This window comes from Zalophus californianus, chromosome 15, assembly GCF_009762305.2.
Source record: "Zalophus californianus isolate mZalCal1 chromosome 15, mZalCal1.pri.v2, whole genome shotgun sequence".
Lineage (NCBI taxonomy): Eukaryota > Metazoa > Chordata > Mammalia > Carnivora > Otariidae > Zalophus > Zalophus californianus.
The window spans coordinates 32,369,171-32,387,387 of NC_045609.1; the positions used below are offsets into that span (position 1 = coordinate 32,369,171).

Here is an 18,217-nt window from a genome sequence, read left to right on the forward strand (position 1 = left end):
CCTTTTAACTTGAGGCCCCATTAACTCTCCTCTAGTGGCTGTTTTCATATTAGCCCATAAAAGTGAGAACTTCTGAAGTTATTCATCGTTCCCTTTAAACTCAGGGCACAAATGGGGCCACTTTCAGAGGCAAAGGGCTTCAGCCCTGGAGCTAGCAGTAACTGGTAAAAAGGAGAGGAAGGGGTAAAAATAGAAGTGGAGAGAAATGTAAGTAGGAAGTGGAAGACACAGAGGCTTCAACATTTTTAAGGACTTGAAACTGGAGTAGGGCAGTTTCATTTTCCAGACGGTCCCTGTCCCAAGTGGACAAAGCAATATGTCTCTGACAAAGCTCTGGCCACAGTCACTCTTCAATGCTGATACAACTGTCATTACTTGTTACTATGAATCTGATGATCTGCCCACTAACCTTGCCTGAGCACTTAGCAGATGCCTGCACTTGGCTAAGACTTAACATCCTCTCATCAATCCTCACAAGAAGCTTTTAAGTTAAAAATCTTGGGCTCTGGATTGCACTACCTGGGGCTGGAAATCTGGCCCTGTGGAGCTGTGTGACTTAAGGCAAATTAAATCCCTCCCCGAGCCTGTTTCTTCCTCATCTCTGCAAAATGGTCATAATATAAATACCTATCTCTTAGGATCAGAAAGTGTCTATGATAGAATGCTTATCAAGGGTAAAAAATAAGCAATCAGTAATAATGTCATTGAGTATTAATCACTATTGATATTATCAGTACCAGGAAGGCAAAGAAGCTTCTGAGGGTCATTTGCCCAGATCACAGAGCTGAACCAGGTTGGCTAGGCTGGTGGGCCAGGGCCAGGAGTGTCCGGTCCTCGGGGCCCAGACCCGGGGTGGCGTGGCAGGAGCTGCTGCTGAGGGGCCCGGGCCGCGGGTGCTCCAAGCTGCCTCCCGGACTCAGCCCCGACTTCTCGGGTCTGTCCGACTGGCAGGAGACTCACAGCGCCAGGCGGGGGGGTGGGGGTGGGGTGGGGTGGGGGGGGGTGGCAGATCCTCAGCCCCACGAGGCCGTCCCACCCGCTGACTTGCGGCGATGCAGTCCGGCCGCGCTCAGTTCGGCCGGGAACTGCTCCCAGCCCTGCGGCCTCGCGGCCCACGTTGGCCTCCCCAACCATAGCTGCCACCCGCCGCGAAACAGATGGCCGAGAGCGGCTTCCGGGAGCCGTGGGGCCTGCCGGGAGCCAGGCCGCCCAGCCAATCCTCATGCGGGGGCGGGCAGTGGTTGCCCGGTAACGAGCCGGACGCCCAGGTGAGGGGGCGGGGCCCGTTGGGCAAGGGAGCTGGTGTGGTAGCAGGTTAGGGAGGCGACCTGCCAATCCCGAGGGAATTTTTCCTGTCTCCAGTTCCTCCACTCTTACCTGGACTTGGAGGAAAGAGAAGATCATCAAGGCAAATGATAAGAGTAAACCTTGAGGACTAACAATAATAAAAAAAAAGATACTCATATTTATTGAACATTTCCTGTGGGCCTGGCTCTTTTTAGGGGTTATTTCATTTGATCCTCATTTGATCCCGAAGGGAAAAAAATGATTGCTGTTCTCATTTTGTAAATGAGTAAACGGAGGTCTTAGAAAGATTAGGCAACTTTTCCAAAATAACTCAGCTAGGGAGTAGCAGAGGCGAATCGAATCTAGGTGTTCTTGAACCCAGGTGGTCTGTTTTCTTTTTTTCTTAAAGATTCTGTTTATTTATTTGACAGAGAGAGAGAGTACAAGCAGGGCGAGCGGCAGGGGGAGGGAGAAGCAGACTCCCCCTGAGCGGAGAGCCTGTCGTGGAGCTTGATCCCAGGACCCTGGGATCATGACCCCAGCCGAAGGCAGACATGTCTAACTGGCTGAGCCACCCAGGCGCCCCAGTCTGTTTTCTTGAGTCAAGCAGTGGACACTCCTTTCAATTCAGCAAACGAGTCTGTGTTCATATTAACCCTAACTACAGGGGCCACCCCAGGTTCTACGGCCCCTGAAACTTAGATAACTTAGGGGGCCTCTTTAGGAAAAAGAATTACAAATTGCAAATCATAAAATTAGGTACAAAAAGAATACTTTGTAGAATGTTAAAAGAAATCAGAACAACATACTTGCTAATTTTACAGAAATCTATGATCACATGTACACACTGCTAGGGCCCTACACAAAGGCATCCTTGACCCTTAGTTCCCATTGAAGTCCATCAATCAGACACCAAACTACCTTGCAGGCTTCTCTGCTATTCCTTTCCCTACCCTGCATCTAGGCTACAGGCCCTTCCCTGGGGTGGGGGTGGGTAGGCTCTAGCAGTGGGTTTAGAAGGCTTTCTGGCTGCGACAGCGAGCTTGAGTTGCCAAGTGAGTAAGCTGAGGTTCCAGAGAGTTAATGCCCTCGGAAGCAGTTCTCAAACATATGGACACAGAGATGGCGGCCATCAACCCTCAGGTAGGACCATGCTGAGACATCTTTTACACTAATGGCTCTTAGGTGTGGTCCCCAAGACCTGTAGGAATCTACATCACTTGGGAATTTGTTAGAAATGCACATTTTCGGATCCCACCCCACACCTAATGAATCAGAAACTCTAGGGGGGTGCGGCCCAGCAATTGGTGTGTTAATAAGCCCTCCAGGTGAGTCCAATGCACAGGAAAGTTTGAGAACTACTCTTCTACCACCCTGTTTCCCAGCATTCCCTGTGGGCTGGAGCTCCAGTTGTCTACAGTGGTAACCTACTCAGTAGCACACCTTTTTTTTTTTTTTTTTTTTTTTTGTTCTCCTTCCTTTGCTTGCCTCACTTGCTCGCTCTTCACCTGGGGCTTCTTGGGATCATCTGCAATAACCTACCTGTTCTTGAATCCTTGTCTTGGGTCTGCTTCTAGGGAAACACCGGCTTAAATGAGAGCAGGAGGAGGTGGCATTGCCCAGTGGGGAGGACGATGGTGGCTGGCACCCACTGAAGGCCGAATGCTCTGCTAAGTGCTTTGCCTTCATTGTCTCATCCCCCCACCCCTGGACCCCGAGGAAATTGGAGATGGGAGGGTTTGAGTGGCTTGCCCAAGGATTTGAACCCAGGTCTGCCTGAGTTCCGAGGGCAAGCCCCTCACCAGTGAGGACAGGCTGGCCTACATCACGTTCCCTTGTCACCGCTACTCTTCTCTCAGCAGGCAGGAGTCCAGTTTTGTTGTGAGGAGTGCTACAGTCTGTGCTTTCCGGAGAAGTCCAGAGTGCCCGGTGTGGGACACTGCTGGCCTAAATGGAGGGGCTCTTGTCCCTCCCAGTGCCTGAGGTCCCTTCACACCAGCACGGTCAAGGCTGGTCCCTGTATCCAGCGCATATGCCCTTAATCCAGAGCTGGGGCCTTCCCTGTCACAAATACCTGGAAATTGAGCCGGATCTGGAGCTGCCTGGGGCGGGGCGGGGGGGGGAACTTATCCCTGAACTCTGCTTTCCCTGATGTTCAGAGGCCAAAGGTTGCCTGGTTCTGCACATTTCCAGGAAACAACAGCTCTCAATGCCTCGTCACCTGCCAGTTCCTGTGACCTGGAAATGTTGGCTATGTCTCCAAGTAGGGGGTGGATGGGAGGGACCCTGACAAGAACACAGGCTTTGATTTTTGGCTCCGCTGCTGACTTTGGGTCAGTCTTTTTGTTTTAACCTCTTAGAGCCCTGTTTTTTCTCATCTGTAAATGGGGACTCCTACCCCACTCCCCTGAGATTATTCTACTATCGTGGTGCTCGTGGCAGACAAGCAATGTACACACAGGACACAGGCATGAGCAGTGATGTCTACAGGTTTGCAACGGCAACATACCTCTGCTCCTTCCGTTACAAGGATGAGTACCTGGGGCTGGTCTTGTGCTCTCCAGGACCCTGGTCAGCCAGAAGGATGCGGTTGACACCCAAAGGCTAGAGCCTCTCCCCAGGACACTGCCAGCCCGCCTGTGAGGGTGGGAAGAGACAGAAAACATTACTTTGGTGATCACTAGGCTTAAGGATGCCCCAATACCTCACCCTGTCAAAAATGATCTCCCCCGACTCCCCAGTTGAAATCTGGGTGATTTTGAACCCAGACGGTCTGTGTTCCTAATGAGTCAAGCGGTGGAGACTCCTTTCAATACAATTTCTCACCATGTCAATTGCTTTTCCTTCATGGCACTCATCCCGTGTTATAATTATTCACCTGCCTGTGTGTTTTTTCAACATTTTTTTCCCAATGGAAAATTATAAACATGTACAAAAGAAAACACCTTGTACCTATCACCCAGCTTCAAGAGTCACCAATCACCAGCTCAGGGCCAAACTTTTTTCACTTTTACCTTCACTCCTTCCCTCTCTCCCTGTATTAATTTGAGGCATCATATCATTCATCTATAAATATTTTGATATGTGTCTCTGAATGATTAGGGTTCTTTAGTGAAATATAACCACAATACCATTATTATGCTTAGAAAGATGAATGACAATTTCTTGATATGTGATTATTGTTAAATGTCTGTCTCTCTCCACTAAGGCAGGGAGCTTTATGAGAGCTTTACCTCGTTCTTGACTGTATCCAAAGTGCCTGAGACCTAGCAGACAGTGGGTAAGCATCTGTTGGATGGATGGATGGATGGGTGGATGGGAGAAAGGCAAGGATGCTGGGACCCAGCCTGCTTTCTGTGGATGCTGCCCCTGTCCCTCAACACTGGGTGTGATCGGGGCCTTGCAGCCCCAGTGTCATTCACCCCCTCCTCCCACTGTGGAGCCATAAGCCTCTCAGTTTCTCTCACTCCTAGCCTGCCTTCGGCTTAATCGGGCAGCAAGTCACTAATCCTCTCCTGATGGCTGCCACCCACTTCCCCTGCGCAGCTAATTCCATGTTCCGACTTAATCATCATACTTAGCACTCTCAATAAGAGCTTTGCATCTTCAGAACCTGCTCAGGCATTAGCTGATTACTATAATCTGTTCAACTCCCAAGGTGTCCACCAGGATGGCAGGGGCAGGACCGCTTTCCCCTGTCCACCCAGAGCCTCGGTTTTCTCATCGGTAAAATTAGGTTGACGTAGAGTAACCAGCATGACTGGTGCAGGGATCAAGTAAAATGAAACACATAAAGTGCCGGTCCCACAACACAGTGGACGCACTCAGGAATGATGACCTTTTCCTGGTATAATTCAAGGGTGCATTCTCATCGGAGAGCCAAACAGATCTTGATTGGAATCCAGCTTCCTCCACTTAAAGTGTAAATCCCTGAGCCTCAGTTTGCTCATCTCTAAGATGGGAATGACGGTGCCTACTTTACCTTTCAGAGTTTGCTGAAAAGATTAAACCACATGACAGGTGTCTGTGATGTGCTGGGTAGGCACAGTGCTGGGCGCCTTGTACAGGATGTTATTACCATCCCCACAAGGAGATGAAGCCAGGAGAAGGAGAAGGCTCTGGCGCCCTCTGGAAGGTGCCATTACATCTTTTCTCCTCTGTTCCCTCAAGGTGTGCAAGGCGGCAGAAGCTGCGCTTTGCGCTCACCATCATATCCCCTGCCCTTTGCCCAGTGGTGTGCTCAATTAATGAATAAGTGAACAAATTTGGTCAGGTGGCGTTGGGAATAACGTGTCTGAACAACACTAGTCAGTTTATAGAGGACTTTCAAGATCTTTCTTTACCTTTCAACCAATAAATGGGCCAGGGATTATGCCCCATGTGTTGCAGATGAATTAACTGGGGACACACAGAAGTTATAATTAGCTTCCCCAAAGGGTCACACAGCAAGGAAGTGGCAAGGCTGGGATTCAAACTTGGGCCTGCGCTCCAGGCCCCACTGCGTTACCACTAGTTGTAACCTGCATTTTACAAGGGAGGTAGCTGAAGCCCAGAGAGGGGTAGTGCCTTGCCCAGGGTCACACAGCCAGCTAGTGGCTGAGCAGATACTGAATCCAAAAATCTAGACTCTCAGTCCCAAAATGTGTCCATAAGGGCACCTGGCCTATCAGTTAATATTTGTGGTAGAAGCAAGTCTAGGGAGAGAGACCTAGGATGGCTGGGGATAAGGAAACTGGACATTTTCGTCCAGGTCTGTAAGAGGAGCTAGTTTCCCTTCAACAGCTGGGCTGGGCTGGGCTGGGCTGGAGGGTAAGGCCCCAGGAAGGGCGAGAGGTGCCGTGCGGCGCTCGGCCTCTAGGTGGCGCCCCGCACTGCCGATCTGGACTCCCTCAGAAAGCCAAGCCTCCGGGAATTGGGAATTGGTCTGTCCCTGGGTGATGGTGGTCTCCATAGTTTTCAGGATGCCCTGGGGGGAAAAACAGCTCCCTTTTTGCCCCAGGCCGCCTCTGCCAGGGCTTTGGCAATGAAGGGTTGGCAGGACCCAGACCAGGAACTCACACCTCAACCGGGTCCTCCCTCACCAGCCTTCTGACGACCCCTGGGTGAGAACCTCCAGAGGGACTTGGGGGAGGGCGGGCATCTATCTGGATACTTCCCATATGCTTGACCTTGGGCAGTTTGCTCAACCTCTTCTTTGTGCCTTACTTGCCTCATCTGTAGAGTGGAAGTGGGTTTTATTTCCAGGATATTGGAAGAATCAGATGGAACATTTTATGGCCTGTGGCAGGTGCTCAACAGATGGAAACTATTAGGATTGTTCCCGTGGACAGTGGCTGCCTGATGTTATTCTGTCTGGATGCCATTTCTTCCCAGTCTTTCTTACCATGTAACGCCAACCCATCACTCCATCACCAACCTCTATTACCCGTCCCCTGTGGACCTGGTACCTCTTCAGAGACCATATAGAAACGTGATGAAACAGAGGTTCTAAAGTCTCACGATCTGGGTTCAGATCCTTGCCTCTCTCACTTCCAGTGTGGCCTTGGTCAAGTTCCTTAGCTTCCGTTGGCAGATTCTTGGTGCTCACCGCTCCATAAACCAGCCTCCCTGGTAGTTAGAGTGGAGCCATGGGATGAACTAGTTCTGGCCAAAGAAATGGGAGCAGTGGTGTGTGTCACTCCAGACCAAAGCGGAGGAGAGCCTGTAGATCTTTTCCGTCCCCTTCCCTGCCCTGTCACAGTGAACTGTGTGTGGCCATGGGGACGGCTGTTCAGATAGTATAATTGTAAGATGGAAGTGTTCTGGGTCCCCAAGCGCCCTTTGGAGGAGGGCCACCCACGGGCACAGCATTATATTTAAGCAAGAAGTAAACGGTTATTGCCACTGAGAATTCAAGGCTCGTGGATGCCACCCTATAACCTAGTTTAACTTCATCGATACAGCTTTCCTGCACCTCCATTTTCTTATCAGTGAGATGGGGACAACAATAGTACCACTCTTGTGGAGTTGTGAGGATTAAATGAGATCCTGAACGCAACCCTCTTAAGATACAAAATCTGACTTTTTACCACTTCCATACGAAAATACTGGAAAAGGTGAAATGACCTGAGATTCTCAGAGCAGGAGGGATCCTGTGACCTTGAACTTAGTCTTCGTGGTTAGATGAGGAGATAGAGGCTCAGGGGGAGAAATGCTTTGTTCAAGGTCACTCAGGCAGAGAGTGGCAGAGTCAGGGCTGAAGCCAGAGTCTTCCAACCTCTGTCTGGAGCTCCTTCAGCTACACCTCAGTACCTGCTCTCTGGGAGCTTATGATTTGAATGGAAACAAGACAGACAGAATACCAAAAGATCGCTGAGGATTCCATACTATGTACAGGTGTGGGGAGTCATCCAGAGAAGAAGGATTCTGAGGGTTGGTGGAGGACCTGGGGATCTGGGAGGTGGTGGGAAGGCTTCCAGGAGATGGTGGGACTTGAAGAATGGCTTTTAGCAGAGAGCAGGGGAGGACAGCGAGCAGTGGCAGAGGAGAGGACAGTGTAACCTAGGCAAGGGGAGAGGGAGGTCCAAAGAGCAGAATGGCCCATAGGACAGATGAGTCGAGGAGCCGCCTGTTTGACCCATCCCCTACTGAAGGACATGTAGGTTTCCCCCTGTCCCCGTTATAAAGAGCGCTGCACCGAACATCTTTGTACCAACCTCTGTGTATCTGTGTATTTTGCTGGCTGAGACAGAGACTTTGCGGGGGAGCAAGGTTGGGGTGAAGCCCGAAAGAGATGTTGTGCCTCATTTCTTAGGGTGAGAGGGCTGGGCGCTCTATATGCTACACCGATGCTTCCACGTCATTCTTCAGGTCAGGACCTCCAATTTCAGCCACTCGTTTGCCACACTGACTAATTCTGGCCTGTGTGCCAACTATGCTATCATTAATGCAGTTTCGATTTTAATCCCTCACTTTTCAACTTGTCTATTTACTTTTAAAAAGTTATCACCACCATAAATGAAAAGAAAAACAGTGCTAGTTGCGATAAATGAAAGATAACTATAAAAATAAATCCAGCAACAACCATGCTATTAAATACAGCCAGCCAGAGTTGCTGGCTAGAGGTTAAGACAAAGTCTGATCCCTTCTGGTTCAAGGAAGAGGGATTATGAACTCTTAAAAGACATAACGGCACAAACAGAGACAACCTTCTGTGCATGCTTGCGCAGACTACCCCAGAACGGACAATGGAATAACTTTCTCTCTATGTGATTCCCAGCGATGACCTGAAGAAGGCTTGTGTCTAGCAGGAAGTGACTTGCAGTCTATCCCACATGGGACCCCCCATCCCTGAAGACTGTCACCAGTATGGGAACAAGATCTTTTCTGAGGTGGCTTGACTGCAGTGGGTCCTGAGTTGGGAGCTGATCACAGGCTGCCTCTCTCTTTCCTGGACATTAGGTTTTCTGGTGTGTGACGAATGGGGCTAGGCAGGGGCTCAGAGCCCGGACAGAGCAGGGCTCGCCTATGGCTCCCCAGTCTGGGCTGCAGACACATCCCCAGGAACCGACTTCTCTCTGCACCATTGTCACGGTCTGGGCTGGCTCTGTGGACGTGGGTCCTGTGCAGTCACACAGCACCCCATGCTTGGAAGGGCCCAACACTCAGTTTCCATGCCCTGTTGTCACCATGATTCTGTGGAAAGCAGGCTGGCAGATTAAAGAGAGGAGCCAGACCCTCTGGGTACCAGTGTGGAAAGAGCTCCAGGACATATTTTCACAGAAAAAGTCATGTTATAGAACAATATGTGAAGTATGACTCAATTTATAAACAACAAATAATTCTTTAAATACACACACACACACACACACACACACACACAACTTTATTGTTCCATTTTCCCTTCTATTGGCTGTACAACCATCTACCATTCTTCTAGGTTAGCCTAGAGATAGACCGGGCATCCTTGATTTCTTAATGTGTCCCATACGTTCCCATTTTTACCCACTTCCTGGACAATGCAAGGATCTTAGAACATTCTAACTCCATTTACCCCCTTCCTGACTCATGTGCTATTGTGTCGTGTATTTTAATTCTCTCTATATATTTTAGACATTAGTTTTATTGTTTTATACAACCAAGATTCATTTGTATTTACCCATATTTCCCTTTCTATTGCTCTTCTTTCCTTCCTGAATACTCAAGCTTCCATCTGGGACCACTTTCCTTGTGCCCGAAGCATACCCTTTATATTTAGTTTTATATTTGAGCCATTCATATGGTTCAAAATTCAAAAGTACAGGAGTGTGCCATGATAGATGTCTCTCTCTCTTCCACCCCTGCCCCCAGCTAAAAACTATATATTTCCATATGTGCATAGAACATTTCTTGGAAGGATACACACCAAACTGAGCACGGTGGTTTGTCTATGTGGTCTGAGATGTTTGCGATGATAATGTATTCCTGTCCCCTGTGTGCAAACAAAAGGAAAATCGGGGCCCAGGACGGGTAACCAGGAGGGCGGCCTTTCTGACTGACAGCCTCTCACCACACCCCACATTGCGCACAGCCTCTGTTCGCATCCGCATCCTCATTTGACCCTGGCCACAGCTCTGTGAGCCAGGAGGGGCAAGGTTCCCCATTCCCAGGACAGCCAATGGCCATGGCTCTGGGGTACCATTTTATTTTCGGCCACTGACTCAAACCTTGCGATTCCTGTCCCCATTTTACAGATGAGCAAACTGAGGCAAAGGGAAGTTAGATAAGCTGCCTAAGAGGCAGAGCCAGGATTCCAAATAAACCCAAACAGCTTAACTCTGGAGCCCAAGATACTACTAAACCCATTTTACGGATGAGGACACTGAGGCCGCAGAAGGTTGAGCCATATACTCGAACTCACAGTCAGTAGTAACAGAGCAAGAACTCACATTCATGACTTTTGGGATCAAAATCCAACCCCGGCCCCTGGCCCCAGACAAGTGGTGTTCCTTTGTGCATTAGAATCACACAGGGAACTTTCAAGAGGAGAGTGTCTAGATGTCAGTCCAGACCAATCAAACCTGAATCTCGGCCTCTCTTTTAACACCCCCACCCTACCTCCCATGAATGTCTGAAGTATAACTGGGGCTGAGAACTGCTGCACTAGCCTGTAGGATTAGTTTAATTCAGGCTTTGCTCCAGTGGCCTTGGGCAAGCTGCTTTCACCTTCTGTGCTTCCTCAGTTTCTTCATATGTCAGAGTGGATCATGACAGCATCACCTTCATGGGAAGATCGAACGAGATAATCCGTGCAACATGCTTAGAACAGTGTCTGGCACAAAATCAGCCTTAAATAAATGCTAGCAAGATGATTGCTGTTATTATTATTCTTTAGCATTTGCTGTGTAGCTGTGTCAAGAGCCTCGCCCTCTCTGGGCCTCAAGTTCTCCACCTGAAGGAATCGTGTTGTGTAGATCACATGGTCTTGAAAGGTGTCTTCAACTCTGATGTGCTCATGTCAGTGATTAGCTGGTTGGATCTCGGGGCTTTCCCATCACCTCGCCCCACCCCTCTGGAAGGCCAGCCCAGCCCTGCCCTGCCCTGCCCATTTTGTGCAGGGGCTGTGGTAGGCTCGTGCTTGGAGAACCAGGGATGTGCTTTTGTGCGATGATTCTAGCCTCTACAGTGTTGATGCCTCTCACAGCCAGGACACGCTGGGCTGTGCAGAGAGAAATTGCCTTTGGGGAGGTGGTCGCTGACAAGGCTCCAGTTGCTCCCAGAGAAAGACAGAGGGCCCAGATGGAGGGCCCCTCGGCGGGGCAGGGTGGGGTGGGGGAGCCCGTTGGAGCTGGGGGTTCTGTATCCACCTCCTGCCAGTGCCCAGGGCACTTGGTACCAGTCCTTGTCACCACGCGCCATTCTGCACCGATGCATAATTCATGCCCCCGTGTGCCAATCTGTGCCAGCTTTAATTAGCTTCTAACTTTTTGTCATTCATTTTGCTATGAACACCTTATAAATAAATGATGGGAGAGGGGGAGCAGGGAGCAGGGAGCAGGGCAGGAATGTGAAGGAAAGAGCCACGCTCCGCAGGCCACGCTGGGGAGGACTGAGCTTCCAAGGTAGGGCCCAGGGAAGCCGTGCCCCTGGGGGTTTCCTGGGGCCCTCGACTCCGCAGATGGGTGGCCCCAGTCCACCTTGCTCGCCTTCGGGCCTCATTCTTCCAAGGGCTGAGTTGAGCTGCCACAGCTGTGCCAGGCTCCAGGGGCCCGCAAACCAAACTCCGGAGCGCACATGTTTGGTTTATGGTGGCAGGAACTGTCCCCGGGAGAGGGCCAGCAGGCTGGGGACACAGACAGGAAGCAACAAACAGCTTTTCAGCAGCTCAGGGCTGGGAATAGAAGGGGACTAGGAGACGGTGCTTCATTGTGAGGCGGGAAAAGGGACGCTGTTATGGAGGACACCCAGAGGACAGGTGTTTATGGGCCTTAAAAATAATAACCGACCCTCGTGGGGGGGAGGGACTTGTATGTAAGTGTTGTTTTGTTTTCACAGTTTATGAAGCACTCGCATGCGTGTGTTTTCTCCTTCCACCTGAACGGCATCCTGGGGAGGCGTTCAGGGAGTCTGCGGGCTCTCTTGCCCGAGTACAGCCGAAGAAACTGAAGCTCAGGCAGGTGGGCTAAGACCCAGGTCTAGTGAGTCCCACAGCATCCGTTCCTGGGAAGGAAGCAGAAGCGCAGAGCTCCCCAGTGGGGGCAGGGGACAGACGCAGAATACAATCCAAGCCCAGGTGACTTAATAGGCTGGACAGGTTTAAAACAGCGTATTTGGATTCCCTCCTTCCTTCCTTCCCTCCTCCCTTTCCTTTGAGAGTACCAGTGGACCAGCTGATGATTTGGTGCTTGGGGACACAGAGACAGCGAAGGCGCGGTGGCCCTTCCTCCAAGATGCCAGCCCAGGGCCACGTGGGACAGCACACATTCTCTTCCTGTTCACCCTTTCACCCCTCCTGCCTGCTTCTGTTCCTGGGCATCTTCACCTCTCCACCGTCAGCATCACTTGTTGAGTGACCCCAAGGCCCAGCGTGGCCTGCCAGGCCCTTCTCCATCCAGCCCTGGTCCGTCTCCACCTCACCCCTGCCCAGGGCACCCCTTTGCACACCTCAGATGCCCTGTGGCCTTATCTTGCCAGGCGCACTCATCTTTTAGGACCCTGCTCAAGTGGGCCCTCCTGTCCTGTCAGACTCCTTGGTTAGGGTGGACTGCAAACTTCTCGGGGGCCCTCTGTCACTGTTGAACCTGGTCCTGGTCTCCAGAATGACATTATCCTATGCTTCCTGTTTATTTCCATGTCTGTCTCTCCAACTGTAGCTTCTCTAAGGACCAGAATGACATCATATGCTTCTCTGTGTCTTCAGCACCCGGTCCAGAGCCTGGCACACTGTGGACACTCCAGGAATGCCTGTTAAATGAAAGAGCAAAGACACAGTCCCTGCCTTTGAGGATCCTAAAATGGGGTGTGTCTCTGAGCTAAAGAGGACCTGGAACCCACTACAGAGAGGTGGTCACTTCTGGAAGAAAATACCTGGACAAGGTGTTCTGATACGGAACGAGCCAGTATCTCCTCCATCCATCCTCCCTCCCTCCCTCCCTTTTTTAAATCTGGAAAAGAGGAGGTAGAGGAACTCACCTATGCTGATCCCGTGTTGCACTGGGATCCCCTACAATCGCCGGGAGAATCATCAGTATGGTCCGTACCGGGCAAGGTTCTCATGGTTGCCCGCCGCAGAAATGAACTCCGGTTAATTGATGTAGAAAATGAATTCCGTACTTAGATGAGGTGGCGGGGAGGTGGGATTGCACAATCAACCCGAAGGCTGGAGGACAGGCCCAGAAAACAGCAACCCGAGGAGACTGGTGGCCAAGAACGCAGCGGAGAATGCAGCCCAGGTCAGGCCCCAGGAGCTGTTTGTGGGGGTTTGGTGCTTTCCATAATGTCTTAACTATTCTAAACTATTTCTAAACTCTGTGACTCTCGAGGGCCAACCCTGAGAGTGGCGCTTCTGATTGGCCAACCCAGGCCACGTGACACACCCAGGAGGCGGGACCTTGGAGGACCTTCCCTTTAGCTGTTGCAGTTAAAGCCGAGCCTGGTCCCTTCCTTACCCTATACAGTGCGGCGGACTCCTGGCCCCCACCCAGTAGGCGAGGGGTTTCACGGTGCTGGGGCCTGGGCAGTGAACATCTGTGTGGTTCTTTACTGCTGTCAACGTGCTTTCACACTCCGCCCCTGGAGGAAGGCTGGCCAGGCTCCAGAAACCCGAGCTCAGAGAGGTTAAGCGATTAGTCTAAAACCACATGAGGTGGTGAGAGGTGTCTCTTCATCACACTCATCCCCCTTCCTCCATGCTGCAGGGGCTTGGGGAGGGGCAGATATTTTCTAAGGACAGGGGGGCAGGTAGAACCCCAAGAGGTGTGGGTGGGCAGCCCTGAAATGCTTTGACGGAGGGCAACCCCAGCCAAGGAGAAATGCTAACATTCCGGGCATGAATTCAGCTGGTCCTGAGGACAGAGGCTGGGTGGGTTCTTCCCCCAGCTCCGAGTCTACTGCAGATGCCTTCAGCTTCCTTTGGCTGCTCCTTGTGAAGAACAGCAGGACTGCCATTCACCTCCAGGATCACCTTTGCTCCTGCTGGTCCCTCCACCTGGAATGCCGTTCGGCTTTTGCTGCCTGAGGAACTCCTGATCTCTGCAGCAAAACCAGCTCTGAGGTCTCCTTGTCCAAGCAGTCTTTCTGGACTCAACTTTCCTGGACCCCTGTCACTTTGCTCCCCTTTGGGCTACCTCTCTGCTTTGCCACTTGATTATAATTGATTTCTATGTCTGCGTCTCTCTTAGACCGGGAGTGCCTCGAAGACAGGGACTGGATTTTATTCACATCTGTGTCCCCAAGGTGCGGTGCTGGCTTGTTCCCCTCACATCCACGCCTTGCTGCAACCCGCAAGCTCCAGGGTCTGCTGGCTTCTGGCTGGCGTCAACCAAAGGGAGGCCCTAGTGGGAGGCCAGAGTGCTGGAGGAAGGGAGAAGCCAGGGCATCTCCTCTTCACACTGGGCCTTAAGCCGTGTTTGGACAGTAGCGAGATCCTCAGCCCCCACCAGACATGTCCACTGAGGTTCCATCTTCCACTGTGTGACCCCGAGCCTGGTAACACTGCTTCCTCCTTTTGTCCCTCTGGTCCAGGGGTAATACAGCAACTTCTTACTGTTGCTGACCTCTGGCTTACTTTGCCATCCCCTGTTTGAATTCTCAGCTCTTTCCTCACTATGTAGCCAAATTCGCTTTATGGGCTGGTTGCACCCTGAAGGACACCCCAGTTCCTAGCATAGAGGAATGATGAAAAGAATTACGGTGCCCACATCAAAGGAGGTGATGGTCTCTGTGAGCTCAGTGCTGCTTTTATTCACGTGTAAAATGACTACAGACAGTTTGGGGAGTCAGCTTAAGACAGATGGTGGCAAGCCAGAAAGGTTTTAGGATTGAAGAATTTCTGGAGAACACCTCTTCTAGCACTTTCATTTTATGAATAAGGAACATGAGGTGAAGAGGAGTCCAGTGTCCATCCAGCTAGCGAGCAGCCTCACATTCAGAACCCAGAACCCCCCACTTCTGGCTCCATCACCTTGTCTAAAATGTGACTACCTGAAACCTACCATAGCTCCAGTCCCACCCTTTCCCCTCAAACCCCAGGCTCCCATGTCCAGTGGGCTACTTGACATCTGGGCTCCGTCATGGCATAAGCCTCTCACTCACCATGAGCTCATCCCCTACGCTCCCCGGGCCATGGTGGCCTTCCTCCAGCAATCCCCATCTCAGGGAACAGCACCCTGTCCATCTGCTTCCACAAGCCAGAAACTGGGGTCTCCTTGACATCTACCTCTATGCCACCCCATGATGGCTCCCTCTCCTGGTTCTGTGGATTTTTTACCTCCTGAATACCGCTTCTCTCCACTTCTGTCACTACCACCCCGGTCCCAGTCTCTGTCACCTGGACAGCCATGATGGGCGACAGAAATGTGAGATCTGGGAGGGCAGGGATGTGTGTGCATGTGCACGCACGTGTGCATTTTGTTCACTGACATATCCTCAGTGTCTAGATTCACTGGGGTCAGCCAACCTTTTCTGTAAAGGGCCAAATAGTAAATATTTTAGGTTTTGCAGGCTGCACAGTCTCTGTTCAACCCTTTGACTCTGCAGCCGTAAAGGGAGCTGTAATTCGATGGGTGTGTTTGTTTCACTAAAGCTTTATTTACAAGAAAATGGGTAGCGAGATGGATTGGACCTGAAGGCTGCAGTTTACTTACCCCTGACCTAGAAAAGTTCCTGGCACATAGTAGATGATAAGAAAAACATTTTTTTAAAAGATTGTATTTATTTATCTGACAGAGAGAGAGACACAGCGAGAGAGGGAACACAAGCAGGGGGAGTAGAAGAGGGAGAAGCCGGCTCCCTGCAGAGCAGAGCCCCGGAGCCCGATGCGGGGCTCGATCCCAGGACCCTGGGATCATGACCTGAGCCAAAGGCAGACGCTTCACGCCTGAGCCACCCAGGTGCCCCAAGAAAATATTTTTAATTGGTCTCTTATCATCTATTGCCTCCCAATTAATTCCCCGTTTTTCCAATCATAAATCAGATCATGGCACTCCATCCCTCAACTTCCACCCCAACCACCTGCTTCAAAACCTCTACTCTTAGGAAAAACATCAAACTCCGATGAAGGCCAACTCGCACTGAACAGTCTGGCCCCCGCTCCCACTCCAGCTCTCTGGCCCTCCTTTACCCGCTCAAGATGCCAGCTCCTTACCACCACAGGGCCATTGTGTGTGCTGTTTCTCCTGCCTAAGACTTTCTCTCTCCTTCGCTCATCCTTCAGATCTCAGCTCAGTGTTACCTCCTCCAAGAAGCCTTCCCCGATCCCCTAGGCCAGGTGCCATTGAAGCACTCGTCTTTCAAAGAACTGATGCTGGCTCTAGTTTCACCTGTTTCTATGTTTCATTGACCAATGTCTGGTTCCCCCATTAGAAGAGCTCCTCCACCAGGCACAAGGACCAAGCCTGTCTTGTTCCCCATCGTTTTCCCAGAACCTATTTCAGTTAGCTAGCACAGAGTAGCAACTGTGAACGAATGAGTGAATGGTAAAGATTCTGGGTTCAACGCCTGATTCTACCACACGGGCAAGTCACTTACCTCCCTAAAGCCCATTTTCTTACTGTAAAACCAGGCTAATGACAGGACCTGCCAGAAAGGCTGTGTTGAGGATAGAAGAGTTGAGTCTCAGCCCAGGCAGCTATTGTCCGTATGCTGACTGTGATGGTGACAGGTCCAGAAATCGTGTCATATGATAAACAGTACAAAGAATTCAGAACGTTTAGTCTGGTGAAGTAGAGATCAAGGTCAAGGAATGCCCCTCTTCAGCTACAACACCTGAATCAAATACGACTCCTCCCCAATCCAGGTGTCTGAAAAAGTCATGAAGTCTCCATCCCATAGGTGTGCAAAAAGAAGCTGGGAGACCATTACTGCAGAAGGGTGTACTGCATAAGCGAGGGTGTTCAGGTGACCTCAAGGCCCTCTTCCAATCCGGGGTCCTCCATTTGTAAGCACCTGGGGGCATTCTGAGCTCGAATGAGGGAGAGGGCGCAGGTGGGAGCACAGGACTGGTATGGGCCAAGGCAGCCAGTTGAGCCAAGCGCGGCCAAGCTGCCTCAAGGACTTAGAGGGACCGAGCCCCACTCAGTGCTCCGCGATTCTGGGAGCAGAGAGGGGGCGCTTAAAGCCAACAGATGGCGCAGGCTCACCTAGGCCGTGTGGCCGGCTCGCTCGCTCCGGCTTCCCGGAGCATTTCCCGGTTCGGCCCGAGGCGCGGAACCGGCAGGAAGCCGGCCTGGCCCCCACCCCTCTGAGTGCCCCTCTCCGGGAGGGCGGGCGGCCCTGCGGGGCAAAGCTCCAGCACGCACCTGGGGCCGCTTCCGCGGGCGTCCTCCCTGCCCCTTGGGGGGATTCGTCGAGTTGCCACAGCAGCCGGTGCCATGACATCGGCAGAGGGCAGCTTCGCCAGCACTGAAATATTCACGTTCTGAGCGCCCGGCCGGGCTTGGCCGCGGCTCCCGGGGGCCGGAGCGGGGCCCGGGTCCGGGCCACCGCGATCCCGGGGCGCAGCGTGGAGGGGGTGGCCGGGGAGGCGCGGCCTGGCCGGCGGGGGCTGGGGGGGAGGGAGCGCGGAGAGGGAGCGTCAGGAGGCGGGGTCTGGGTGGCGGGGGCCGAGTGGGGCGGAGGAAGCGAGGGAAAGTTGATCGCAGACTTGAGCGGCGGCGGCGGCTCTGGAGAGAGGGGCGCGGGCTGTGCGGCGCGATGCTCCGCGAGAAGACGCGTCCGACGGCGGCCGGGCGCTGAGCCGGGCGGGGCGGGGCGACCCGGCCCCGGGCATGGAGCGTGGGGGTGCAGAGCCTCGGGACGTTTGGGGCGCGCTTCGTCCGAGCTCGCGGCGCGCCTGAAGTTGCAGGCGGCCAGCGGCCAGCGGCGGGCCCAAGGGGACGCTGGAGCGGCCGGCGTGCAGCGGGTGAGCCTTCGCGCGGGCGGCGAGACGCGGCGGTGGCCAGCAGCGGAGCAGGCGGCCCGTGGGGGCCGACCCGGAGGAGAGCAGAGCCGGAGGCACGACGCGGCGCTTCCCCGCACACGGTACCGAGAGCCGCGCACCTCCCCTTCCCTCCCCCGCTTCCCTCGCCTTCTCCGCACCGTTCTCCCGCCACGCGCCGGGAAAGTTGGAGGCGTGGGGTCGCGACCGCAGCCACCGAACCACTTGTTCCCGGCAAGGCCATCGCCCGCGGCGAGCGCCCGGGGGCCTCCTTCCATCCCCGGCCCCTGGCCCGGGTCAGGCGCCCGACTCGCAGCCAGCGGCCCGACGCGCGGCAAC

The 18,217-nt window shown here is 52.6% G+C and overlaps 1 protein-coding gene across 1 annotated transcript in view; it reads left to right on the forward strand.

Moving 5' to 3' along the window:
- The first annotated feature begins 17,699 nt into the window (after nucleotides 1-17,699).
- Nucleotides 17,700-18,217, forward strand: part of CDH23 (cadherin related 23) — a 414,708-nt gene continuing 414,190 nt past the window's right edge. The window contains exon 1 of the mRNA XM_027587690.2: nucleotides 17,700-17,982. The gene's annotated coding sequence lies outside the window, so the exon portion shown is untranslated. The remainder of the gene's footprint in view (nucleotides 17,983-18,217) is intronic.